A 15,241-nucleotide genomic window follows, 5' to 3' on the forward strand; every position below is an offset into this window, starting at 1 on the left:
ACTATCTGTTATCAGCCATGTCAGGAGAGGAGAGGCCGACTGTAGGACAGGGGAATACAATCTATTACTATCTGTTATCAGCCATGTCAGGAGAGGAGAGGCCGACTGTAGGACAGGGGAATACAATCTATTACTATCTGTTATCAGCCATGTCAGGAGAGGAGAAGCCGACTGTAGGACAGGGGAATACAATCTATTACTATCTGTTATCAGCCATGTCAGGAGATGAGAGGCCGACTGTAGGACAGGGGAATACAATCTATTACTATCTGTTATCAGCCATGTCAGGAGAGGAGAGGCCGACTGTAGGACAGGGGAATACAATCTATTACTATCTGTTATCAGCCATGTCAGGAGATGAGAGGCCGACTGTAGGACAGGGGAATACAATCTATTACTATCTGTTATCAGCCATGTCAGGAGAGGAGAGGCCGACTGTAGGACAGGGGAATACAATCTATTACTATCTGTTATCAGCCATGTCAGGAGAGGAGAAGCCGACTGTAGGACAGGGGAATACAATCTATTACTATCTGTTATCAGCCATGTCAGGAGAGGCCGACTGTAGGACAGGGGAATACAATCTATTACTATCTGTTATCAGCCATGTCAGGAGAGGAGAGGCCGACTGTAGGACAGGGGAATACAATCTATTACTATCTGGTATCAGCCATGTCAGGAGAGGAGAAGCCGACTGTAGGACAGGGGAATACAATCTATTACTATCTGTTATCAGCCATGTTAGGAGAGGCCGACTGTAGGAGAGGGGAATGCAATCTATTACTATCTGTTATCAGCCATGTCAGGAGAGGCCGACTGTAGGACAGGGGAATACAATCTATTACTATCTGTTATCAGCCATGTCAGGAGATGAGAGGCCGACTGTAGGACAGGGGAATACAATCTATTACTATCTGTAATCAGCCATGTCAGGAGAGGAGAGGCCGACTGTAGGACAGGGGAATGCAATCTATTACCATCTGTTATCAGCCATGTCAGGAGAGGAGAGGCCGACTGTAGGACAGGGGAATACAATCTATTACTATCTGTTATCAGCCATGTCAGCAGGGGGCGACTGTAGGACAGGGGAATACAATCTATTACTATCTGTTATCAGCCATGTCAGGAGAGGCCGACTGTAGGACAGGGGAATACAATCTATTACTATCTGTTATCAGCCATGTCAGGAGGGGCCGACTGTAGGACAGGGGAATACAATCTATTACTATCTGTTATCAACCATGTCAGGATGGGAGAGGCCGATTGTAGGACAGGGGAATACAATCTATTACTATCTGTTATCAGCCATGTCAGGAGAGGAGAGGCCAACTGTAGGACAGGGGAATACAATCTATTACTATCTGTAATCAGCCATGTCAGGAGAGGAGAGGCCGACTGTAGGACAGGGGAATACAATCTATTACTATCTGTTATCAGCCATGTCAGGACAGGCGAGGCCGACTGTAGGACAGGGGAATACAATCTATTACTATCTGTTATCAGCCATGTCAGGACAGGCGAGGCCGACTGTAGGACAGGGGAATACAATCTATTACTATCTGTTATCAGCCATGTCAGGAGAGGAGAGGCCGACTGTAGGACAGGAGAATACAATCTATTACTATCTGTTATCAGCCATGTCAGGAGAGGAGAGGCCGACTGTAGGACAGGGGAATACAATCGATTACTATCTGTTATCAGCCATGTCAGGAGAGGCCGACTGTAGGACAGGGGAATACAATCTATTACTATCTGTTATCAGCCATGTCAGGAGAGGCCGACTGTAGGACAGGGGAATACAATCTATTACTATCTGTTATCAGCCATGTCAGGAGAGGCCGACTGTAGGAGAGGGGAATACAATCTATTACTATCTGGTATCAGCCATGTCAGGAGAGGAGAGGCCGACTGTAGAACAGGGGAATACAATCTATTACTATCTGTTATCAGCCATGTCAGGAGAGGAGAGGCCGACTGTAGAACAGGGGAATACAATCTATTACTATCTGTTATCAGCCATGTCAGGAGAGGAGAGGCCGACTGTAGGACAGGGGAATACAATCTATTACTATCTGTTATCAGCCATGTCAGGAGAGGCCGACTGTAGGAGAGGGGAATACAATTTATTACTATCTGTTATCAGCCATGTCAGGAGAGGAGAGGCCGACTGTAGGACAGGGGAATACAATCTATTACTATCTGGTATCAGCCATGTCAGGAGGGGCCGACTGTAGGACAGGGGAATACAATCTATTACTATCTGTTATCAGCCATGTCAGGAGGGGCCGACTGTAGGACAGGGGAATACAATCTATTACTATCTGTTATCAGCCATGTCAGGAGGGGAGAGGCCGACTGTAGGACAGGAGAATACAATCTATTACTATCTGTTATCAGCCATGTCAGGAGAGGAGAGGCCGACTGTAGGACAGGGGAATACAATCTATTACTATCTGTTATCAGCCATGTCAGGAGAGGAGAGGCCGACTGTAGGACAGGAGAATACAATCTATTACTATCTGTTATCAGCCATGTCAGGAGAGGAGAGGCCGACTGTAGGACAGGGGAATACAATCTATTACTATCTGTTATCAGCCATGTCAGGAGGGGAGAGGCCGACTGTAGGACAGGAGAATACAATCTATTACTATCTGTTATCAGCCATGTCAGGAGGGGAGAGGCCGACTGTAGGACAGGGGAATACAATCTATTACTATCTGTTATCAGCCATGTCAGGAGAGGCCGACTGTAGGACAGGAGAATACAATCTATTACTATCTGTTATCAGCCATGTCAGGAGAGGCCGACTGTAGGACAGGAGAATACAATCTATTACTATCTGTTATCAGCCATGTCAGGAGAGGCCGACTGTAGGACAGAGGAATACAATCTATTACTATCTGTTATTAGCCATGTCAGGAGAGGCCGACTGTAGGACAGGGGAATACAATCTATTACTATCTGTTATCAGCCATGTCAGGAGAGGCCGACTGTAGGACAGGGGAATACAATCTATTACTATCTGTTATCAGCCATGTCAGGAGAGGCCGACTGTAGGACAGGGGAATACAATCTATTACTATCTGTTATCAGCCATGTCAGGAGGGGAGAGGCCGACTGTAGGACAGGGGAATACAATCTATTACTATCTGTTATCAGCCATGTCAGGAGATGAGAGGACGACTGTAGGACAGGAGAATACAATCTATTACTATCTGTTATCAGCCATGTCAGGAGAGGAGAGGACAACTGTAGGATAGGGGAATACAATCTATTACTATCTGTTATCAGCCATGTCAGGAGAGGCCGACTGTAGGACAGGGGAATACAATCTATTACTATCTGTTATCAGCCATGTCAGGAGAGGAGAGGCCGACTGTAGGACAGGGGAATACAATCTATTACTATCTGTTATCAGCCATGTCAGGAGAGGCCGACTGTAGGACAGGGGAATACAATCTATTACTATCTGGTATCAGCCATGTCAGGAGAGGAGAGGCCGACTGTAGGACAGGGGAATACAATCTATTACTATCTGGTATCAGTCATGTCAGGAGAGGAGAGGCCGACTGTAGGACAGGGGAATACAATCTATTACTATCTGTTATCAGCCATGTCAGGAGAGGAGAGGCCGACTGTAGGAAAGGGGAATACAATCTATTACTATCTGTTATCAGCCATGTCAGGAGAGGAGAGGCCGACTGTAGGAGAGGGGAATACAATCTATTACTATCTGTTATCAGCCATGTCAGGAGAGGAGAGGCCGACTGTAGGACAGGGGAATACAATCTATTACTATCTGTTATCAGCCATGTCAGGAGGGGCCGACTGTAGGACAGGGGAATACAATCTATTACTATCTGTTATCAGCCATGTCAGCAGGGGGCGACTGTAGGACAGGGGAATACAATCTATTACTATCTGTTATCAGCCATGTCAGGAGGGGCCGACTGTAGGACAGGGGAATACAATCTATTACTATCTGTTATCAGCCATGTCAGGAGGGGCCGACTGTAGGACAGGAGAATACAATCTATTACTATCTGTTATCAGCCATGTCAGGAGAGGAGAGGCCGACTGTAGAACAGGGGAATACAATCTATTACTATCTGTTATCAGCCATGTCAGGAGGGGCCGACTGTAGGACAGGAGAATACAATCTATTACTATCTGTTATCAGCCATGTCAGCAGGGGGCGACTGTAGGACAGGGGAATACAATCTATTACTATCTGTTATCAGCCATGTCAGGAGAGGAGAGGCCGACTGTAGGACAGGAGAATACAATCTATTACTATCTGTTATCAGCCATGTCAGCAGGGGGCGACTGTAGGACAGGGGAATACAATCTATTACTATCTGTTATCAGCCATGTCAGCAGGGGGCGACTGTAGGACAGGGGAATACAATCTATTACTATCTGTTATCAGCCATGTCAGGAGAGGCTGACTGTAGGACAGGGGAATACAATCTATTACTATCTGTTATCAGCCATGTCAGCAGGGGGCGACTGTAGGACAGGGGAATACAATCTATTACTATCTGTTATCAGCCATGTCAGGAGAGGAGAGGCCGACTGTAGGACAGGAGAATACAATCTATTACTATCTGTTATCAGCCATGTCAGCAGGGGGCGACAGTAGGACAGGGGAATACAATCTATTACTATCTGTTATCAGCCGTGTCAGGAGAGGCCGACTGTAGGAGAGGGGAATACAATCTATTACTATCTGGTATCAGCCATGTCAGGAGGGGCCGACTGTAGGACAGGGGAATACAATCTATTACTATCTGTTATCAGCCATGTCAGGAGGGGCCGACTGTAGGACAGGGGAATACAATCTATTACTATCTGTTATCAGCCATGTCAGGAGAGGAGAGGCCGACTGTAGGACAGGGGAATACAATCTATTACTATCTGTTATCAGCCATGTCAGGAGAGGAGAGGCCGACTGTAGGACAGGGGAATACAATCTATTACTATCTGTTATCAGCCATGTCAGGAGAGGAGAGGCCGACTGTAGGACAGGGGAATACAATCTATTACTATCTGTTATCAGCCATGTCAGGAGAGGAGAGGCCGACTGTAGGACAGGGGAATACAATCTATTACTATCTGTTATCAGCCATGTCAGGAGAGGAGAAGCCGACTGTAGGACAGGGGAATACAATCTATTACTATCTGTTATCAGCCATGTCAGGAGATGAGAGGCCGACTGTAGGACAGGGGAATACAATCTATTACTATCTGTTATCAGCCATGTCAGGAGAGGAGAGGCCGACTGTAGGACAGGGGAATACAATCTATTACTATCTGTTATCAGCCATGTCAGGAGATGAGAGGCCGACTGTAGGACAGGGGAATACAATCTATTACTATCTGTTATCAGCCATGTCAGGAGAGGAGAGGCCGACTGTAGGACAGGGGAATACAATCTATTACTATCTGTTATCAGCCATGTCAGGAGAGGAGAAGCCGACTGTAGGACAGGGGAATACAATCTATTACTATCTGTTATCAGCCATGTCAGGAGAGGCCGACTGTAGGACAGGGGAATACAATCTATTACTATCTGTTATCAGCCATGTCAGGAGAGGAGAGGCCGACTGTAGGACAGGGGAATACAATCTATTACTATCTGGTATCAGCCATGTCAGGAGAGGAGAAGCCGACTGTAGGACAGGGGAATACAATCTATTACTATCTGTTATCAGCCATGTTAGGAGAGGCCGACTGTAGGAGAGGGGAATGCAATCTATTACTATCTGTTATCAGCCATGTCAGGAGAGGCCGACTGTAGGACAGGGGAATACAATCTATTACTATCTGTTATCAGCCATGTCAGGAGATGAGAGGCCGACTGTAGGACAGGGGAATACAATCTATTACTATCTGTAATCAGCCATGTCAGGAGAGGAGAGGCCGACTGTAGGACAGGGGAATGCAATCTATTACCATCTGTTATCAGCCATGTCAGGAGAGGAGAGGCCGACTGTAGGACAGGGGAATACAATCTATTACTATCTGTTATCAGCCATGTCAGCAGGGGGCGACTGTAGGACAGGGGAATACAATCTATTACTATCTGTTATCAGCCATGTCAGGAGAGGCCGACTGTAGGACAGGGGAATACAATCTATTACTATCTGTTATCAGCCATGTCAGGAGGGGCCGACTGTAGGACAGGGGAATACAATCTATTACTATCTGTTATCAACCATGTCAGGATGGGAGAGGCCGATTGTAGGACAGGGGAATACAATCTATTACTATCTGTTATCAGCCATGTCAGGAGAGGAGAGGCCAACTGTAGGACAGGGGAATACAATCTATTACTATCTGTAATCAGCCATGTCAGGAGAGGAGAGGCCGACTGTAGGACAGGGGAATACAATCTATTACTATCTGTTATCAGCCATGTCAGGACAGGCGAGGCCGACTGTAGGACAGGGGAATACAATCTATTACTATCTGTTATCAGCCATGTCAGGACAGGCGAGGCCGACTGTAGGACAGGGGAATACAATCTATTACTATCTGTTATCAGCCATGTCAGGAGAGGAGAGGCCGACTGTAGGACAGGAGAATACAATCTATTACTATCTGTTATCAGCCATGTCAGGAGAGGAGAGGCCGACTGTAGGACAGGGGAATACAATCGATTACTATCTGTTATCAGCCATGTCAGGAGAGGCCGACTGTAGGACAGGGGAATACAATCTATTACTATCTGTTATCAGCCATGTCAGGAGAGGCCGACTGTAGGACAGGGGAATACAATCTATTACTATCTGTTATCAGCCATGTCAGGAGAGGCCGACTGTAGGAGAGGGGAATACAATCTATTACTATCTGGTATCAGCCATGTCAGGAGAGGAGAGGCCGACTGTAGAACAGGGGAATACAATCTATTACTATCTGTTATCAGCCATGTCAGGAGAGGAGAGGCCGACTGTAGAACAGGGGAATACAATCTATTACTATCTGTTATCAGCCATGTCAGGAGAGGAGAGGCCGACTGTAGGACAGGGGAATACAATCTATTACTATCTGTTATCAGCCATGTCAGGAGAGGCCGACTGTAGGAGAGGGGAATACAATTTATTACTATCTGTTATCAGCCATGTCAGGAGAGGAGAGGCCGACTGTAGGACAGGGGAATACAATCTATTACTATCTGGTATCAGCCATGTCAGGAGGGGCCGACTGTAGGACAGGGGAATACAATCTATTACTATCTGTTATCAGCCATGTCAGGAGGGGCCGACTGTAGGACAGGGGAATACAATCTATTACTATCTGTTATCAGCCATGTCAGGAGGGGAGAGGCCGACTGTAGGACAGGAGAATACAATCTATTACTATCTGTTATCAGCCATGTCAGGAGAGGAGAGGCCGACTGTAGGACAGGGGAATACAATCTATTACTATCTGTTATCAGCCATGTCAGGAGAGGAGAGGCCGACTGTAGGACAGGAGAATACAATCTATTACTATCTGTTATCAGCCATGTCAGGAGAGGAGAGGCCGACTGTAGGACAGGGGAATACAATCTATTACTATCTGTTATCAGCCATGTCAGGAGGGGAGAGGCCGACTGTAGGACAGGAGAATACAATCTATTACTATCTGTTATCAGCCATGTCAGGAGGGGAGAGGCCGACTGTAGGACAGGGGAATACAATCTATTACTATCTGTTATCAGCCATGTCAGGAGAGGCCGACTGTAGGACAGGAGAATACAATCTATTACTATCTGTTATCAGCCATGTCAGGAGAGGCCGACTGTAGGACAGGAGAATACAATCTATTACTATCTGTTATCAGCCATGTCAGGAGAGGCCGACTGTAGGACAGAGGAATACAATCTATTACTATCTGTTATTAGCCATGTCAGGAGAGGCCGACTGTAGGACAGGGGAATACAATCTATTACTATCTGTTATCAGCCATGTCAGGAGAGGCCGACTGTAGGACAGGGGAATACAATCTATTACTATCTGTTATCAGCCATGTCAGGAGAGGCCGACTGTAGGACAGGGGAATACAATCTATTACTATCTGTTATCAGCCATGTCAGGAGGGGAGAGGCCGACTGTAGGACAGGGGAATACAATCTATTACTATCTGTTATCAGCCATGTCAGGAGATGAGAGGACGACTGTAGGACAGGAGAATACAATCTATTACTATCTGTTATCAGCCATGTCAGGAGAGGAGAGGACAACTGTAGGATAGGGGAATACAATCTATTACTATCTGTTATCAGCCATGTCAGGAGAGGCCGACTGTAGGACAGGGGAATACAATCTATTACTATCTGTTATCAGCCATGTCAGGAGAGGAGAGGCCGACTGTAGGACAGGGGAATACAATCTATTACTATCTGTTATCAGCCATGTCAGGAGAGGCCGACTGTAGGACAGGGGAATACAATCTATTACTATCTGGTATCAGCCATGTCAGGAGAGGAGAGGCCGACTGTAGGACAGGGGAATACAATCTATTACTATCTGGTATCAGTCATGTCAGGAGAGGAGAGGCCGACTGTAGGACAGGGGAATACAATCTATTACTATCTGTTATCAGCCATGTCAGGAGAGGAGAGGCCGACTGTAGGAAAGGGGAATACAATCTATTACTATCTGTTATCAGCCATGTCAGGAGAGGAGAGGCCGACTGTAGGACAGGGGAATACAATCTATTACTATCTGTTATCAGCCATGTCAGGAGAGGCCGACTGTAGGACAGGGGAATACAATCTATTACTATCTGTTATCAGCCATGTCAGGAGAGGAGAGGCCGACTGTAGGACAGGAGAATACAATCTATTACTATCTGTTATCAGCCATGTCAGGTGAGGAGAGGCCGACTGTAGGACAGAGGAATACAATCTATTACTATCTTTTATCAGCCATGTCAGGAGAGGAGAGGACAACTGTAGGATAGGGGAATACAATCTATTACTATCTGTTATCAGCCATGTCAGGAGAGGAGAGGCCGACTGTAGGAGAGGGGAATACAATCTATTACTATCTGTTATCAGCCATGTCAAGAGAGGAGAGGCCGACTGTAGGACAGGGGAATACAATCTATTACTATCTGTTATCAGCCATGTCAGGAGGGGCCGACTGTAGGACAGGGGAATACAATCTATTACTATCTGTTATCAGCCATGTCAGCAGGGGGCGACTGTAGGACAGGGGAATACAATCTATTACTATCTGTTATCAGCCATGTCAGGAGGGGCCGACTGTAGGACAGGGGAATACAATCTATTACTATCTGTTATCAGCCATGTCAGGAGGGGCCGACTGTAGGACAGGAGAATACAATCTATTACTATCTGTTATCAGCCATGTCAGGAGAGGAGAGGCCGACTGTAGAACAGGGGAATACAATCTATTACTATCTGTTATCAGCCATGTCAGGAGGGGCCGACTGTAGGACAGGAGAATACAATCTATTACTATCTGTTATCAGCCATGTCAGCAGGGGGCGACTGTAGGACAGGGGAATACAATCTATTACTATCTGTTATCAGCCATGTCAGGAGAGGAGAGGCCGACTGTAGGACAGGAGAATACAATCTATTACTATCTGTTATCAGCCATGTCAGCAGGGGGCGACTGTAGGACAGGGGAATACAATCTATTACTATCTGTTATCAGCCATGTCAGCAGGGGGCGACTGTAGGACAGGGGAATACAATCTATTACTATCTGTTATCAGCCATGTCAGGAGAGGCCGACTGTAGGACAGGGGAATACAATCTATTACTATCTGTTATCAGCCATGTCAGCAGGGGGCGACTGTAGGACAGGGGAATACAATCTACTACTATCTGTTATCAGCCATGTCAGGAGAGGAGAGGCCGACTGTAGGACAGGAGAATACAATCTATTACTATCTGTTATCAGCCATGTCAGCAGGGGGCGACAGTAGGACAGGGGAATACAATCTATTACTATCTGTTATCAGCCGTGTCAGGAGAGGCCGACTGTAGGAGAGGGGAATACAATCTATTACTATCTGGTATCAGCCATGTCAGGAGGGGCCGACTGTAGGACAGGGGAATACAATCTATTACTATCTGTTATCAGCCATGTCAGGAGGGGCCGACTGTAGGACAGGGGAATACAATCTATTACTATCTGTTATCAGCCATGTCAGGAGAGGAGAGGCCGACTGTAGGACAGGGGAATACAATCTATTACTATCTGTTATCAGCCATGTCAGGAGAGGAGAGGCCGACTGTAGGACAGGGGAATACAATCTATTACTATCTGTTATCAGCCATGTCAGGAGAGGAGAGGCCGACTGTAGGACAGGGGAATACAATCTATTACTATCTGTTATCAGCCATGTCAGGAGAGGAGAGGCCGACTGTAGGACAGGGGAATACAATCTATTACTATCTGTTATCAGCCATGTCAGGAGAGGCCGACTGTAGGACAGGGGAATACAATCTATTACTATCTGTTATCAGCCATGTCAGGAGAGGAGAGGCCGACTGTAGGACAGGAGAATACAATCTATTACTATCTGTTATCAGCCATGTCAGGAGGGGAGAGGCCGACTGTAGGACAGGAGAATACAATCTATTACTATCTGTTATCAGCCATGTCAGGAGAGGAGAGGCCGACTGTAGGACAGGGGAATACAATCTATTACTATCTGTTATCAGCCATGTCAGGAGAGGAGAGGCCGACTGTAGGACAGGAGAATACAATCTATTACTATCTGTTATCAGCCATGTCAGCAGGGGGCGACAGTAGGACAGGGGAATACAATCTATTACTATCTGTTATCAGCCGTGTCAGGAGAGGCCGACTGTAGGAGAGGGGAATACAATCTATTACTATCTGGTATCAGCCATGTCAGGAGGGGCCGACTGTAGGACAGGGGAATACAATCTATTACTATCTGTTATCAGCCATGTCAGGAGAGGAGAGGCCGACTGTAGGACAGGAGAATACAATCTATTACTATCTGTTATCAGACACGTCAGGAGAGGAGAGGCCGACTGTAGGACAGGAGAATACAATCTATTACTATCTGTTATCAGCCATGTCAGGAGGGGCCGACTGTAGGACAGGGGAATACAATCTATTACTATCTGTTATCAGCCATGTCAGGAGAGGAGAGGCCGACTGTAGGACAGGGGAATACAATCTATTACTATCTGTTATCAGCCATGTCAGGAGAGGAGAGGCCGACTGTAGGACAAGGGAATACAATCTATTACTATCTGTTATCAGCCATGTCAGGAGAGGATAGGCCGACTGTAGGACAGGGGAATACAATCTATTACTATCTGTTATCAGCCATATCAGGAGAGGAGAGGCCGACTGTAGGACAGGGGAATACAATCTATTACTATCTGTTATCAGCCATGTCAGGAGAGGAGAGGCCGACTGTAGGACAGGAGAATACAATCTATTACTATCTGTTATCAGCCATGTCAGGAGGGGAGAGGCCGACTGTAGGACAGGAGAATACAATCTATTACTATCTGTTATCAGCCATGTCAGGAGAGGAGAGGCCGACTGTAGGACAGGGGAATACAATCTATTACTATCTGGTATCAGCCATGTCAGGAGGGGAAGAGGCTGACTGTAGGACAGGAGAATACAATCTATTACTATCTGTTATCAGCCATGTCAGGAGAGGCCGACTGTAGGACAGGGGAATACAATCTATTACTATCTGTTATCAGCCATGTCAGCAGGGGGCGACTGTAGGACAGGAGAATACAATCTATTACTATCTGTTATCAGCCATGTCAGGAGAGGAGAGGCCGACTGTAGGACAGGAGAATACAATCTATTACTATCTGTTGTCAGCCATGTCAGGAGGGGCCGACTGTAGGACAGGGGAATACAATCTATTACTATCTGTTATCAGCCATGTCAGGAGGGGCCGACTGTAGGACAGGGGAATACAATCTATTACTATCTGTTATCAGCCATGTCAGGAGAGGAGAGGCCGACTGTAGGACAGGGGAATACAATCTATTACTATCTGTTATCAGCCATGTCAGGAGAGGAGAGGCCGACTGTAGTACAGGAGAATACAATCTATTACTATCTGTTGTCAGCCATGTCAGGAGAGGCCGACTGTAGGACAGGGGAATACAATCTATTACTATCTGTTATCAGCCATGTCAGGAGAGGAGAGGCCGACTGTAGGACAGGGGAATACAATCTATTACTATCTGGTATCAGCCATGTCAGGAGAGGAGAGGCCGACTGTAGGACAGGAGAATACAATCTATTACTATCTGTTATCAGCCATGTCAGGAGAGGCCGACTGTAGGACAGGGGAATACAATCTATTACTATCTGTTATCAGCCATGTCAGGAGAGGAGAGGCCGACTGTAGGACAGGAGAATACAATCTATTACTATCTGTTATCAGCCATGTCAGGAGAGGCCGACTGTAGGACAGGGGAATACAATCTATTACTATCTGTTATCAGCCATGTCAGGAGAGGAGAGGCCGACTGTAGGACAGGAGAATACAATCTATTACTATCTGTTATCAGCCATGTCAGGAGAGGCCGACTGTAGGACAGGGGAATACAATCTATTACTATCTGTTATCAGCCATGTCAGGAGAGGCCGACTGTAGGACAGGGGAATACAATCTATTACTATCTGTTATCAGCCATGTCAGGAGGGGCCGACTGTAGGACAGGGGAATACAATCTATTACTATCTGTTATCAGCCATGTCAGGAGAGGCCGACTGTAGGACAGGAGAATACAATCTATTACTATCTGTTATCAGCCATGTCAGGAGAGGCCGACTGTAGGACAGGAGAATACAATCTATTACTATCTGTTATCAGCCATGTCAGGAGAGGCCGACTGTAGAACAGGGGAATACAATCTATTACTATCTGTTATCAGCCATGTCAGGAGGGGCCGACTGTAGGACAGGAGAATACAATCTATTACTATCTGTTATCAGCCATGTCAGGAGAGGAGAGGCCGACTGTAGAACAGGGGAATACAATCTATTACTATCTGTTATCAGCCATGTCAGGAGGGGCCGACTGTAGGACAGGAGAATACAATCTATTACTATCTGTTATCAGCCATGTCAGCAGGGGGCGACTGTAGGACAGGGGAATACAATCTATTACTATCTGTTATCAGCCATGTCAGGAGGGGCCGACTGTAGGACAGGAGAATACAATCTATTACTATCTGTTATCAGCCATGTCAGCAGGGGGCGACTGTAGGACAGGGGAATACAATCTATTACTATCTGTTATCAGCCATGTCAGCAGAGGGCGACTGTAGGACAGGGGAATACAATCTATTACTATCTGTTATCAGCCATGTCAGGGGAGGCCGACTGTAGGACAGGGGAATACAATCTATTACTATCTGTTATCAGCCATGTCAGCAGGGGGCGACTGTAGGACAGGGGAATACAATCTATTACTATCTGTTATCAGCCATGTCAGGAGAGGAGAGGCCGACTGTAGGACAGGAGAATACAATCTATTACTATCTGTTATCAGCCATGTCAGCAGGGGGCGACAGTAGGACAGGGGAATACAATCTATTACTATCTGTTATCAGCCGTGTCAGGAGAGGCCGACTGTAGGAGAGGGGAATACAATCTATTACTATCTGGTATCAGCCATGTCAGGAGGGGCCGACTGTAGGACAGGGGAATACAATCTATTACTATCTGTTATCAGCCATGTCAGGAGAGGAGAGGCCGACTGTAGGACAGGGGAATACAATCTATTACTATCTGTTATCAGCCATGTCAGGAGAGGAGAGGCCGACTGTAGGACAGGGGAATACAATCTATTACTATCTGTTATCAGCCATGTCAGGAGAGGAGAGGCCGACTGTAGGACAGGGGAATACAATCTATTACTATCTGTTATCAGCCATGTCAGGAGAGGAGAGGCCGACTGTAGGACAGGAGAATACAATCTATTACTATCTGTTATCAGCCATGTCAGGAGAGGAGAGGCCGACTATAGGACAGGAGAATACAATCTATTACTATCTGTTATCAGCCATGTCAGCAGGGGGCGACAGTAGGACAGGGGAATACAATCTATTACTATCTGTTATCAGCCGTGTCAGGAGAGGCCGACTGTAGGAGAGGGGAATACAATCTATTACTATCTGTTATCAGCCATGTCAGGAAAGGAGAGGCCGACTGTAGGACAGGAGAATACAATCTATTACTATCTGTTATCAGCCATGTCAGGAGAGGAGAGGCTGACTGTAGGACAGGGGAATACAATCTATTACTATCTGGTATCAGCCATGTCAGGAGGGGAAGAGGCTGACTGTAGGACAGGAGAATACAATCTATTACTATCTGTTATCAGCCATGTCAGGAGAGGCCGACTGTAGGACAGGGGAATACAATCTATTACTATCTGTTATCAGCCATGTCAGCAGGGGGCGACTGTAGGACAGGAGAATACAATCTATTACTATCTGTTATCAGCCATGTCAGGAGAGGAGAGGCCGACTGTAGGACAGGAGAATACAATCTATTACTATCTGCTATCAGCCATGTCAGGAGAGGAGAGGCCGACTGTAGGACAGGAGAATACAATCTATTACTATCTGCTATCAGCCATGTCAGGAGAGGAGAGGCCGACTGTAGGACAGGAGAATACAATCTATTACTATCTGTTATCAGCCATGTCAGGAGAGGAGAGGCCGACTGTAGAACAGGGGAATACAATCTATTACTATCTGTTATCAGCCATGTCAGGAGAGGAGAGGCCGACTGTAGGACAGGAGAATACAATCTATTACTATCTGTTATCAGCCAAGTCAGGAGAGGAGAGGCCGACTGTAGGACAGGAGAATACAATCTACTACTATCTGTTATCAGCCATGTCAGGAGAGGAGAGGCCGACTGTAGGACAGGGGAATACAATCTATTACTATCTGTTATCAGCCATGTCAGGAGAGGAGAGGCCGACTGTAGGACAGGAGAATACAATCTATTACTATCTGTTATCAGCCATGTCAGGAGGGGCCGACTGTAGGACAGGGGAATACAATCTATTACTATCTGTTATCAGCCATGTCAGGAGGGGCCGACTGTAGGACAGGGGAATACAATCTATTACTATCTGTTATCAGCCATGTCAGGAGAGGAGAGGCCGACTGTAGGACAGGGGAATACAATCTATTACTATCTGTTATCAGCCATGTCAGGAGAGGAGAGGCCGACTGTAGTACAGG

Source organism: Leptodactylus fuscus, unplaced genomic scaffold (assembly GCF_031893055.1).
Source record: "Leptodactylus fuscus isolate aLepFus1 unplaced genomic scaffold, aLepFus1.hap2 HAP2_SCAFFOLD_428, whole genome shotgun sequence".
In the NCBI taxonomy this organism is placed as follows: Eukaryota; Metazoa; Chordata; class Amphibia; order Anura; family Leptodactylidae; genus Leptodactylus; species Leptodactylus fuscus.